A 15,335-nucleotide genomic window follows, 5' to 3' on the forward strand; every position below is an offset into this window, starting at 1 on the left:
TCCAAAATAGGGAGATGTAGCTGACCTATCTAATACATAGATATAAGCACAGAGAAAGAAACGGAATGAGGAGACAAAGGAATAGGTTCCAAGTAAGGGAACAGGACAAAACTCCAGGAAAAAAAATTCAACGAAACAGAGATAAATGATCTACCCAACCAAGAGTACAAACTAAGAGTCATGAGGATGCTCACTGATCTTGGGAGAAGAATGGATGAACTCTGTGAGAACTTCAACAATGAAGTGGATAATATAAAAAAGAACCAATCAGAAATGAAGAATACAATACGGGAAATGAAAAATTCACTAAAGGGACTCAATGGCAGAGTAGGTGATACAGAAGAATATGTGAGCAAGCTGGACAAAAGACTAGAGGAAATCACCCAAACTGAACAGATAAAAAAAAAAAAGAATTAAAAAGAATGAGGACAGTCTAAAGGACCTCTGGGGCAACATCAAGCACACTAACATCCAAACTAAAGAGACCATCAACTTGATATAGATTACTATATACATAGGTTATTATATATGAACCCTATGGCAATCACAAAGTAGAAACATATAGCAAATACAAAAAAAAAAAAATTAAGAGAAAGGAACCCGAACATAATACTGAAGAAAGTCATCAAACCACAAGGGAAGACAGCAAGAGAAGAAGAAAGGAACAGAGAAAAGCTAATAAAACACCCAGAAAAAAGTTAAAAAATGGCAGTAAATATATTCTTATCAATAGATACTTTAAATGTCAATGGATTAAATGCTCCAGTCAAAAGGCATAGAGTGGCTGATTGGATAAAAAAACAAGACCAATATATATGCTGCGTACAAGAGGCACACTTCAGACCTAAAGGCACTCACAAACTGAAAGTGAAGGGATGGAGAACAATACTCCATTCAAATGACAATGAAAAGAAAGCTAGGGTAGCAATAATTATGTCAGACAAAATAGACTTTAAAACAAAAACTACAACAAGAGACAAAGAAGGGCACTTCATGTTGATAAAGGGAACAACCCAAGAAGAGGATAACACTTGAAAATATCTGTGTACCCAACCAAGGAGTGTCTAAATATATAAACTAATTATTAACAGACAGAAAAGAAGGAATGAACAGCAACACTATAATTGTAGGGGACTTTAACACTCCACTTACACCAATGGATAGATCATCCAAACACAGTATCAATAAGGAAACATTGGCCTTAGGTGACACATTAGACCAGTTGGACTTAGTAGATATATACAGAAAATTCCATCCAAAAAAGACAGAATATACATATTATTCAAATGTACATGGAATATTCTCCAATATAGATCACATATCAGGCCACAAAATAAGTGTCAATAAATTAAAGAAGATTGAATTAATACCAAGCATCTTTTCTGACCACAAAGATATGAAACTAAAAACAAACTACAGGAAGAAAATCAGAAAAGTCACAAATATGTGGAGAGTAAATAAAATGCTACTGAACAATGATTGGGTCAATGGAGATATCAAAGGAGAAATAAAAAAATAGCTGGAGACAAATGAAAATGAAAATACTACATGACAAAATTTACAGGATACAGCAAAAGCAGTTCTAAGAGGGAAGTTTATAGCAATACAGGCTTACCTCAAAAAACAAAAAAATATCAAATAAACAATCTAAGAGTGCACCCAAAGGCACAGGAAAAAGTAAAACAAACAAAGCCTAAAATCAGTAGACGGAGGGAAATAACAAAAATCAGAGCAGAAATAAAAGAAATAGAGACTAAAAAAAAAAGAAAAGAAAAAATCAATGAAAGTAAGATCTAGTTCTTTGAAAAGATAAACAAAATTGGAAACCTTTAGCTAGACTCACCAAGAAAAAAAGAGAGAAGGCTCAAATAAAATCAGAAATGAAAGAGGCAAAATTCCAACAGACATCTCAGAAACACAGAAGACAAGAGAATACTGTGAAAGCTGTATGCCAACAAATTGGATAATCTAGAAAAAATGGATAAATTCTTAGAATCATACAACCTTCTAAAAATGAATCAAAAAGAAACAGAGAATTTGAATAAACCAATCACCAGTAAGGAGATTGAAACAGTAATCAAAAACCTCCCCCAAAAATAAAAGTCTAGGAAAAGATGGCTTCTCTGAGGAACTATACCAAACATTCAAAGAAGGTTTAACATCTGTCCTTCTCAAACTATTCCAAAAAATCGAAGATGATGGAACACTTCCTCACTCATTCCATGAGGCCAACATCACCTTGATCCCAAAGCCAGACAAGGACAACACAAAGAAAGAAAATTACAGGCCAATATTGCTGATGAACATAGATGCAAAACTTCTCAACAAAATATTAGCAAACCATATACAGCAATATGCTAAAAGGATCATATACCATGATCAAGTGGGATTTATACCAGGGACACAGGGATGGTTCAACATCTGTAAATCAATCTATATGATACACCATATTAACAAAATGATAAATAAAAATCACAGGATCATTTCAATGGATGTAGAGAAAGCATTTGACAAGTCCAACATCCATTTATGATAAAAACTCCCAATAAAATTGGTATAGATGGAAAATACCTCAACAAAATAAAGGCCATATATGACAATCCCACAGCCAACATAATACTCAATGGGGAAAAACTGAAACCCATCCCTCTGAGAACAGGAGCAAGACAAAGATGCACACCTTCACCACTTTTACCCTACGTAATACTGGAGGTTTTGGCCGGAACAATTAGGCAAGAAAAAGAAATAAACGGTATCCAAATTGGTAGGGAAGAAGTGAAGCTCTTGCTATTTGCAGATGACATGATTCTCTACATAGAATATCCTAAGGAATCATCAGAAAAAAATTGGAAATAATCAACGACAGCAAAGTTGGAGAGTACAAAACCAACTTACAAAGATCTGTGGTATTTCTATACTCTAATAATGAACTAAGAGGAGGAGAACTCAAGAACACAATGCCATTTACAATACCAGCACAAAAAATAAAATATCCAGGAATAAATTTAGCCAAGGACATGAAAGATCCATACAACAAAAACTATAACATATTATTGAAAGAAATCAATGATGGCACAAGAAATGGAAAGTTATTCCATGCACATGGATTGGAAGAATAAACATAATTAAAATGTTCTTATTACCTAAAGCAATCTACAGATTGAATGCAATCCTAATCAGAATCCCCATGACATTCTTCTCAGAAATAGAACAAAGAATCTTAAAATTTTCATGGAACAACAAAATACGTCAGATACCTAAAGCAATCCTGAGAAAAAAGAAAGAAAAAAGCTGGAGGCACCACACTCTCTGACTTCAAAATGTACTACAAAGCTATAGTAATCAAAACAGCATGGTACTAGTACAAATACAGACACACAGATGAATGGAACAGAACTGAAAGCTTTGAAATAAAATTACACATCTATGAACAGCTAATCTTCAGCAAAGGAGCCAAGAACATACAATGGAGAAAGGAAAGTCTCTTTGATAAATAGTGTTGGGAAACCTGGACAGCCACATGCAAAAGAATGAAAGTAGACCATTATCTTTCACCACACACAAAACTTAACTCAAAATATACTAAAGACTTGAAGGTAAGACATGAAACCATAAAACTGATAGCAGAAAACATAGACAGTACACTCTTTGACATGTCTTAGCAGCATCTTTTTTTTTTTTTTTTAGTGAGGAAGATTCACCCGGAGCTAACATCTGTGCCTGTCTTTCTCTATTTTGTATGTAGGATGCCTCCATAGTCTGGCTGATGAGTGGAGCAGGTCGACGCCCAGGATCTAAACCTGCGAACCTGGGTCATCAAACCAAAGTGTGTGGAACTTTAACCACTCAGCCACATGGCTGGCCCCCTTAGCAGCATCTTTTTGAATACCATATCTGCTCAGACAAGGGAAACCAAAGAAAAAATAAACAAATGGAACTATGTCAGACTAAAGAGCTTCTGCAATGCACAGGAAACCAGAAACAAAAGGAAAAGACAGCCCATCAACTGGGAGAAAATATGTGCAAATCATACATCTGACAAGGGGTTAATCTCCAAAATATATAAAGAACTCATACAACTCAACAACAACAACAAAACAATCCAATCAAAAACTGGGCAGAGGATATGAACAGACATTTTTCCAAGGAAGATATACAGATGGCCAGCAGGCATATGAAAAAATGTTCAACATCACTATTCATTAAGGAAATTCAGATCAAAACTACAACAAGATATCACCTTACACCTGTTAGAATGGCTATAATTGCCCAGATAAAAAAATAACAAACATTAGAGAGGATGTGGAGAAAGGGGGACCCTCATACACTGCTGGTGGCAATGCAAACATATGGTGCTTCCACTATGGAAAACAGTATCGAGGTTCCTCAAAAGATCAAAAATAGAACTACCATATGATACATCAATTCCACTTCTGGGGATAATTCTAAAGAAAATGAAAGTATCTTGAAGATATATCTGCACTTCCATGTTTATTGAAACATTATTTAAAATAGCCAAGATATGGAAGCAACCTAAGTTTCTGTCTAAAGGCGAATAAAGAAAATATAATATATATAGTATATTATATATATACATATATCATGTATTTTATATATATCGCATATTATATATATACATATATCAAGTATTTTATATATATATATATATTATATATATATAATATAAGAATACTGTTCAGCCACAAGAAAGAAGGAAATCCTGCCGTTTGGGACAACATGAATAGAACATGAGGGCATTATGCTAAGTGAGATAAGTCAGATAGAGAAAGATAAATATTGATATGATATTAGTTCTATGTGGTATCTAAAAACGCTGAACTCATAGAAGTAGAATGGTGGCTGCCAGGGATTGAGAGATGAGGGAAATGGGGAGATGTTGGTCAAAGGGTACAAAATTCCAGTGGTAAGATGAATATGCTCTGGTCTAATGTACCACATAGTGGTTATAGTTAACCATACTATATTATATCCTTGAAAGCTGCTCAGAGAGTAGATCTTAAATGTTCTCACCACAAGAAAGGAATGATAATTATAGGAAGTGATGGAGGTATTACCTAACCCAACTGTGGTAACCATTTTGCAATACATAAATGTATCAAATCATCATGTTTTACATCTTAAATTTACACAACGTTATATGTCAATTATATTTCCATAAAGCTGGAAAACATAAATAAATAAACTATAGCTCTGAGTATACCAGATTTTCTGAGTCCTATGAGTCCTTCTAGCAAATTACTGAGCCTGAGAGACTCCCAACACGTTGCCTAACATTTATATGATTCTAACTACATTCCCTGCACAATTCTAAGCACTTGGGTATATTAATTCTTTTAATTCTCAAAATCAGTCTTTGAAGTAGACGATATGATTATTCCCATTTTAAAGATGAGTAAACTGAGGCACAAATGAAATACATTACTTGCCTAAGGTCACAGAACCAATAAATGATGAAACCTAAATCCAAACCCAGGCAGTCTTGGGTTGATAGTCTCTAGAAGCTTGATACTCAACTGCTAGGTTAAAGCACAGACAGGCAAGAGGAAATCCCAAAGAATCTTTGAATTATGTATCCAAGCAAGTTTTCACTGAAGTGTCATCACCCTGTCTTAATCCTGTCTACTTGACTTCCTCATGTCAAATCAGGCTCTTTCCTATTTCTCTGCCTTGCTGGAGGTCCTGAAAATCATGCATGTGTTTTTGCCATTAAGGGTCAAATTCTCTCTACATACCTCGTGGGGAGCTTCAAGTGCTTAGATACGCAATTCCTTCACCCTTCACTTCCCTCTCCCCTCTCATCCAAGAATAGTTCTCTAGTTAAAGAGTAGCATTAGAAAAAAGCTTACTTTTCACTGCTTGGGGTTCTCAGCATTCCCCACAGTTTATATATCCTATTTTACAGAGGAGGAAAGTTAGGTTAAAAAAGGTTAACTTATTTTCCAATCCATATTTACATATTAATTAGTCGTAGAAATGGAATATGAACCCAGTCAGTCAGAGTCCATAACCAGGTCTGGTTGACATATCCCTTAGAGTTCTCCTATGCAGAGAGCTGAGCTGTTCTTCACCAAGATAAACACTGGAGAGAGGGAGTATAGAATCACATCAATGGAGAATGAAAATACTAATACTTATTGCCTCCATGTCTTCTCCCAGAATGTATATGGCTTCAAAAGACACTGGTTGATGAAAGTGTCCCAGTGGATGGAGTGCCATTAAAAAGAGGACATTTTCAACCAGAAAAAAAGGGGGCACAAGGAGAGAGAGGAGAATTTGGGCCTCAAGCAATAAGACCAGATAGTGGTAACCTAGTAGTGCAATATACATTTGTAAATAGGGAGTGTGTTGGCCAGTAGGGGCAACACTAGGACCCACAGAGAACGTCACCACAGGGATCACTAGCAAGCAGAGACAAACCTTGCAAGCACTGCATCCAGAGTAACTTTGGGAGAGAAGACATCTATCTACCAAAAAAAGTACCACTTCTCAGCTGCAAAATGAGGAAGAAAAACCTGATCTCACACATGGGCAAAGTAAGAGAATATGTCCAGTCTCAAATATTTGCGTCTACTCATATATATTTAAATAAATTTTAACTTTATTACCTTGGAGCATCAAATAAGTATAGCAATAAAATAACTATAACAATACCTACTTTATTAACCATTGGCAGGCACCATTCTATTTTATTTTGCTCATATCATTGACTATTATATTAGTTTGCTTAATGAATTATAATATCCATGATATCAGGGAATTTGCCTCTTTTGTTTATTGCTGTATCTTCAGTGCCCAGAAGAGGAACTGACGCAGAACAGAAGCTCAATAAATAAATATTTTCTAGATGACTGGTGAAATGAATGAATGGTAGACAAATATTCCAAGGACTTATCCTGAGCCTTAGGAGAGGGAGGGTAAACCAGAGGTGTTAGTAATGAGAGAAAAGTAGAAAAGTGTCAAGCCTGTAAAAGAGAGACAAGGCAGCCTCACCCTTGCTATGGCATAGACATGGAGATGGGTGTTAACAGTTTCACCGCCTTGAGGAAAATCACCAGATGACTCAGTCACTGTACAGTGTCTTGGGCTGACTTACCAGCCCAAGGGGAGTATGACTGTGTGCTGAGCCTGAAGCACAAAGAGCCTCAGTGTAACACTCATTGATAGCATTAGCCACTTTAAAGGAGAAAAGCTGTACTAGAAGAAAAGGAAGGTGTCAGGATGGTGATGACCAGAGATGTAATATGATTTGAGTCCCTTACAGAGACAAGTTGGTATTGAAAGCATAGCAAGGACCAAATAGGTACTCTGTTAGGAATGGAAGTGATTAGGGCAATATTAGGATTACCAAAATTATTTATTGAGGACTTTAGCCAGAGATAGTTGTGTATTCCTATCGTTTTTCTTCTTAGTGTGTATTACCAATATTCATTGATTCTTTTTAGTCCCTCAGCCTGATTGACTGTGGAGGTATGCCTTTAGAGTTGTTTGTTCCCTGATGAGATGTGATGTAGGTCTCTGATAAAAATCCCATTGATGAGTTGAAAGACAACTTTTATTTAAAGCGATGAGTTGTCTTCACTTTCTTCCTTCTTTTTGTCCCCATATCTTTTAAGTAAATGTGTAAAATAGCACCTTAGGATATGGAAAACCAGAAGACTTTGGCATTTGTGGTAAATACCTAACATATTGACTCACTAGCAAGGAAAGTATGACCCTTATCTTCTCTCCATTTCAAAATTGATTGAAATTGATTTATTTAGCCAAAAATCTGAAATTGAAACCTAGCTCAGGGCTCAGTTACTACCTGGAGTGAATACACTGGTACCATTGGTCCACAAATGTATTTCCCACCCCATTATAAGGACATAATACCTGCAGGGTCCATACTACTTGTTCTAGACCTAGCCTTGTCCAGGATAACTTTAGCCAAGGTGAATGCCTAGAGAACACATAATTTCATTCATGTTTTTTATCTTTAGTACTCAAGCACCACACAAAATGCAGAATCCTCTGGCATATTACTCTCTTTTCTCATTCGAAGATCTACTCTATCCACCCCAAACTATCTCCTATCTTCTTGTTGACTGTCCTCCAAACCTCTCCACTTTACTTTCTGGAGTCCTTTTCCATTGTCAATTATTTTTCCAGCATATTCAAGCTCTTCAGAGAAAGTTCTCTTCATCTCCTTGCTCTTAAGTAATATCTCAAAGATGACTTCAGGCTGCTCATTGGATGACTATTTACATTTTGACAGTTATATTTTAAAATGTATTAGAAAAATATATATCAGGGTCATCTTTGCACATATATTATCATTTAGGTTAAAATTAAAGGAAGTCCTTAGATTAAAGAAAAGGAGAAGAGAGATGGTGAGTTGATTTAAAGAAAAATATTGAAAAAAGTATACATAAAAATTAGAAATGGCAAAAATCCTGCATGACTACAGTTTAGGAAGTGCTACCTTTTTTTTTTTTTTTAAAGATTTTATTTTTTCCTTTTTCTCCCCAAAGCCCCCCGGTACATAGTTGTGTATTCTTCGTTGTGGGTTCTTCTAGTTGTGGCATGTGGGACGCTGCCTCAGCGTGGTCTGACGAGCAGTGCCATGTCTGCGCCCAGGATTCGAACCAACGAAACACTGGGCCGTCTGCAGCGGAGCACGCGAACTTAACCACTCGGCCACGGGGCCAGCCCCTAGGAAGTGCTACCTTAATGTAAACATGATTTTCCATTGAAAACTCCAATTTCACTGTCACTTTTCTCCAGTGTGTGGTGTGCTTTCTCTTAAATCCCAGCTACCATAAGGCCAGGAGATGTCGGCAGCATTCTCTCACTATCTTTTCGAGATCTTGACTTTGTCTGCCTTCATTTGGAAACTGTCCTCCTTTGCAGTTTCCATCTTCAAACTATAATGCTCTATAAATCTCATCTTTTCTCTGTGGATTGCTGTACTTCATATCAATCTCTTATAGACATAAAAAGCTTGAACATCCACCTCACAAGCTTATACACTTGTGGTTAGTGTGTGTATATGTGTATGTGTGTTATTAGTAAAAGAAATACATCCTCACTTGTGAAAATTTGGAAAATAGAGAAATTAAACCTCTTTATCATTATTAAGGGTTTTTTAAATGTTGTTAATATTTTGTCATATTTTCTTCAGAAATTATTTATACTTTATCACTTAATACATCTTGAGTTTTTGTGTTATTAAAGTGTCTGTCTTTATAGTATAATATAACTAATCTTTAATAGCCTACTTTAAACAAGTACTGATACTGAACCTCTTAATCTCAAGTTTGTATGCCCAACACACAATAAGGCAATCACTGAGACAAAGGTGGTTGGAGATGGAGAAAGGTTTATTCAAATTACCCAAAATGAGAAGGTGGGAGGATAGGTTCTCTCAAAGCCACCTTAACAAAAGAAGAAAGCACAGGAGTTTATAGAGCTATGGGGCTTGGGAGGAGGAGATTCAGAGAAACAAAGGGGAAATCTATGTTTCTTTCACTCCAGGTAAGCTCTTGGGCAATTAGACTTCTGGGCATCAACTGCAGCTGACAGCTGCTTATCTGGTGATCATAACTTCCTTAAAGGCGTTCTTTTTCTTCTGCAAAACAAGATCATAAATCCTTGTGACCCTTGAGTCATCCCACAGGTTAAACAAGAAAACAGCAAATTAACAAGATTAACTTCTTTTCATCTGTGTCTGGGCTGGGAACAAGGTCGAAGGGTCATCATGTTCTTATTGAATATTTACAGTAACCCTCAGTTACCTGGCTTTAGTACCATCATTTAATCATCCCCCTACTGGTGGACACTTGGGTTGTAATAAAATTTCATTACTATATATTTTTGCAATGAACATGTTTGTGGGTGATTCATTGAACCAGTTTAAATTACTTCATTGGGCTAGATTCCTAGAAGAGGAGTTTCTAGGTCTAAGGTCATGAAAAAATTTGGAGAGTAACTTGATAAACTGAGGACTCCCCAGGGGCATTCATAAAGAACAATGGATGATTAGAAAGTGGCTAATGACACTGGCTTTTGTTGTCTACAGGGTTCTATCTGCTATCAGCATTTTATTATGTTGAGTGGGCCCTGTGAATTAAATGGACTTTTTGAGAAACCCAGAGTTGGAAACACAGGGAGGAGTAGAAGTAAAAATAGGAGAGGAGCGAGACAAGATAGCAACCAGGAAGATAGTGAAACTTTGTGAGAACAACAAAGAGTGATGGTTAAAGGAGATATAATAAGATTTACAAAAAATCCTTTATATGGAGCCTACATTCTCTTTCTTAAAAAGCTTGTAATGTTTGTTCACATTCTGTCTTCAAGAAGTTCAGACAGGTCACATGGAAATTTACAGAGGCTGGTACACAAAGGCTTATAAATGCAAACTTCAAAAGAATATCTGCAAAGCTGGCATGCTCTGAATCTATAAAGTAGGTATCTGGGTTAAGGCAATAAGCTTTTGGAACACAAAAAGCCATAAAAGAGGCTTTCAGCTGCTGCCTGGTGGTTTTGAATTTGGGAGGTAAAGGTGGAGGTGGGATGCATGGAGAATCCTGGGGTAATATTTTCCAAGTTTACATCTTAAGAACTAGCTACAAATGTATGCAATTTTCACTTGCATTTTCAAACCTCCTCCTCTTCCCCCAATAAAAAAGGATTTGCTAATTTGTGATGGGGAAGCTTAAATCTAGCATTTTGTTTAAGACCATGGACTAAAGAACCAGACTACCTGGGTTCAAATCCAAAATCCAAGACAGTGGAAGGCCAAAAATGAATAAAAATGGCTTACATATACAAGAAGAGAGAAAACAAAAAAGACAGCCCAGGATGGAAGCTAGTTTTGAATTCAGAATCATATAAATGTTATACACATTTTTTGAAAAAATAGTAAATCAAAGGATGACAAAACAAACCATGCCCAAGATTTAAAAACAAATCAACCTAAGTGTATAGCTAGTTGCAAACGTAACTGCATGGACAAGAAGGATTCAAAATAACTTTAAAACACAATATTTTCACTCTACATCCCTAGTGGAAATATCCTAAGGAAAACAAACAAACAAAACCAAAAACACACTGAAATTGTATTTAGTGGTCTTGTTAGTAGCAATGTTGGTATTGCTATTTTGGTATTTGCTAATTAGTATTATTATTTTGAAACTATTATATACATTACTATATATACTGTATATGCATATTGATAAAGCAAATGAATAGTTATATTTATACCATTAGGAAATAAGATTTTTCAAAGCAACATTTGTAAAAGATGGGACAAACCAGGCAATAAAAATATAGTGACTGCAATAGATCAAAATATGTCTCTCAGGGTTTGGCCCAGTGGTGTAACATTTAAGTTCACATGCACTGCTTTGGTGGCCTGGGGTTCACTAATTCAGATCCCAGGAATGGATCTATGTACTACTTGGCAAGCCATGCTGTGGCAGGTGTCCCACAAATAAAATAGATGAAGACAGGCATGGATGTTAGCTCAGGGCCAATCTTCCCCAGCAATAAGAGGAGGATTGATGGTGAATGTTAGCTCAGGAATAATCTTTGTCAAAAATAAATAAATAAATAAAATGTCTCTCATATATATATAATTTATGTATATAGAAATCCTGAACTTCATAATTATATTCTGTGGGAGAAGAAAATTAATTTCCCCTCTATCCTTCTAGATTCTTAGCTGACACAGCCCTGTAATGAGAAGACAGATTAACAGGAGAAAAGAAAACAGAAGTTTAAAAACTTGTATGCCTCCTGTATCCATGAGACAGACTTGGCAAAACTGAGTAACTCCTCAAAATGGCCCAAGCCTCCACCTTAAATAACATCTCCAGCTAGAGACAAAAGAAGATGAGGGGTGGAGTTTTGGGAGGTGACCAGGAAAATCACAGTAAACAAGGGTAAGGTTGTTACGCAGTCATTACCTTCTCCATTGGTAAGAATATTTAGAGATTTAGAGCCATTTTTCTCTTCCTGGTACAGAAAGGGAGACACCTTTACAAATGGAGATTTCCATTATAAATGTAAATGTTTCTTATGAAAGGGCAACTTCTGCTCAGTTTTCAGAGCTTTTCCTATATTTACTATTTCTTAAAAATAATCAGCCTAAAATAATCTTTATGCCAAAGAGGCATATTTTAGGGTGACAATTTCAGCTCCCCTTCAGTCATGCCTTTGAGATTTTCCCAAGAGTTTCACATTAAAGAAACTAAGTTGATAGATTACTCAGCAACTCTTTGAACCAGTCTCTGAATCCTATGAATAGGTTGGTTCAGTTAAACAGTTTTATCTCACTTCAAGAGGCAATCTTGCAGATGGGCTCCCAAAATTAGTCCTATATGGTGCAAGCCATTGGGTATTTGAAAAGAGGCACGTCTATGGAAACCAAAGAAAAACAAAGGTTAATAATTGGAGTCAACTATGTGCCAGTTTGTGAGCCCAGGGGGCAGACGGTCAAAAAGATTTCCAGATGTTAGGCTCAAACCATCTTTTGCAATTTGAATGTCTCTGATGATGTCATTGAGTGTGCAGGTAAGCTTTCTGAATGTCTCACACAGCAACAGGCACAAAAGTATCTGAACATGAGCTATTCCAGTGATTTCTCTGAATTTTAAATCAAGTTGGCTAGATTCAGTTTGCAGGACTTCAGTAAAAAAGGCAATTTTAGTTTTCAGTGATTCCAAGTCAAAAAGTTGGGAGAAAATTGGAAATGTTAGTTTAGAGAGTCATAGCCAGATATTGGAAGAAATTAGAATTCAGGATGCAGTCCAGTTTACAGGAAGAAAACTGAGTGTCAAAGACAATTAATAGGACTAGAATCTGAGGTCTACAAAGATATGCTACTGAAAACGTAATTTTAAGAATCACACTCATATCTACCAAAGATAGCCAAATTAAAACTAATTTACTTGCAAACTTGGCCTGACTATTTACATAAGTGCAGCAAGAATAGTGAATGACCATATAGGCTCTTTTAGTTTGTTTTGCTGAAACTTTTTATAATGAATCTCATATTTAACTTTTAAAAGCCTCTCAGGTCTAGGAAGCCAAGCCAAGGACTTGCCATCAGATTTTGCCTGCCATACTATAGTTTGGGTTAATTCTTCTCTTTTTAAGGTCCCCAAGATATCCTGAGGTTCCTGCATCTGCCAGGAAGTGACCTTCCTTATTCACTTGGTATGGCTGCTGGGAACCCTGTAAGCAAAGTACTGGGTTATTTTTTTTTTTTCCAAAGGGCTTTATTGGCTCCATAAAGTCAACCTTAGTTCCCTAAAGCTGTCTGGTCATATCTGATTCTACACACATTCTCAAAAATGACATTCTAGCCAAAGCCTTGGTGATATAACCAGTGTTTCTAATTGTGTCCTGTTAGAAGGAGAACAGATTTTTATTGAACTTATGCAAATAAGGATATTGCCATGAAAATGAGAATACTAACTGTTTCTGAATTCTCAAGGAATCAGGTAGGGAGAAAAAGTAATTGTTTCAATTCTACTTACAAAGGTATGATTTACCAAGTTGCTGTAAATCACAGCTTAAGAGAAAAGAGAAAAAAGTTTTCCTTATAACTGGGAAAACAAAACATTAAAGAATCATCAATGTTTCAAAGAAAAAGTCATAAAAAATTATAATCATCTTCATCAGTTCATTCAGTCCCATGTAATTATTGATCTTGATCTTTTGTTACCAGCTTTATGAATTCAGTTTTTCCAATAGAGTTCTGTAAACTTTTACCCAGTCAACTAGTGTGATATTACACTTACTAGATACCTGTGCTTGTCAGAGTTCTTTCCATGAATCTCACTGAAGATGAAGCAAAAGCAGAGTAAAACAGTAAATGTTGTAAATGACAAAAGACTTAAAAATGGCCATGATTAAAGATCTGATGAGAGTCCTTAATAATGCAGTTGACAAGGAAATTTGCTTATTTCTGTGACATTTCAAGATAACAACTAAAATTATGACTGATAGTATTATTCTAGAGCATATCAGAATTTTAGAAATTTCACACAATTTCTGGAATGCTTATGTAGCTATACAAATACAACATAAAGAATGCTTAGTGTTACCTCTTATTTGACAATGCTTCCCATGTAATTCAGTATATCAAATAAGCCTAATTAGTATAACATTTCTCTTTTATAAGGACAGAGGACAAATCTTTTGATATGTGCCAGGGGCCTTCTGGAAAAATTGCAAAGTTACTTCTGAGTCAAAAGGATTTTACTTAGAATTTGATTTTGGAAAGTTTTTCAGAAATATTGAAAGGTTTGGACACTTGACTAAATAAGGGTCACAGGTCATTATGAAATAATATTTATCTATTTAACCAAAGTGACAATAAAAGATTTCAAAGGCAAATACAGAAGATGACACAGTTGTGAGCAAAATTTAGCTCCTTTAATATTGAGAAGATTCAGTTTTCTTAAGTAATAGAAAACTTGATTAAGACAAGATGACGCACAGGAAATGATTTTGATAAAACACAGAATTTTTGCTTTCTAGGCAGATTACTTAAAAGGTAGAGAAAACCTTTTCACAATCTCTTATCAGGAACAGACCAATAGTCAAAGAAAACTTTGTCCTCTTATCAGATGAAAGAAAATTGTTCCCACTTTACATATGTGCATTATTGATATTAAAGCTTATTTTTAAAATTCTTATAATAAAAATTTATTTTTATCCACCTTGATTACACAAGAAGATTCTGTCTCTGTCTCTTTCTCTGTCTCTCTCTTGCCCCCCCATCTCACTCCAACTTTCTATACACACTTAGTCTGTCCTTCATTTTCTTCCTTCCCATTCTGAAACAATCAACTTTAGTTTGAACAAAATCACTTTCATTTCCCTCAACAAAAATGCTTCTCCATACCTCATACCTTTTCTAACCAAAAAAACACATCCTACTTTCCTTGCACACAGTTGTTTCACTTATTGTTTTTAGTAGGTTTAACTACATATATTAATAAGAATTCTTAACCCTTAGAAACCTTAATTTCTAGTGAACACTAAGAATTAAGCAATTATGAACTGTCTGTTACATCAGAATTCTTTAGACTGGCAAATTTTTGAATATATTCCACAATTTCTAGAAGCAATTTTGGTGCAATTTTTCAATGTAGCACAAGGTATGATTCCTAACAGACCCAAATATCTTTAGTTTCCCTCTAATAAGAAGATAAAAGTAAGTAAACATGTGTTTAGTAATTAATGTTCAATAGTTTATCTTGTTTCGGAATGATCTGGAAACTGAATGAATTTCCACTGTTTAACTTAGCAAAGCTAACAGTGGA

The sequence above is a fragment of the Equus przewalskii genome, chromosome 18 (genome assembly GCF_037783145.1).
Source record: "Equus przewalskii isolate Varuska chromosome 18, EquPr2, whole genome shotgun sequence".
NCBI lineage: Eukaryota > Metazoa > Chordata > Mammalia > Perissodactyla > Equidae > Equus > Equus przewalskii.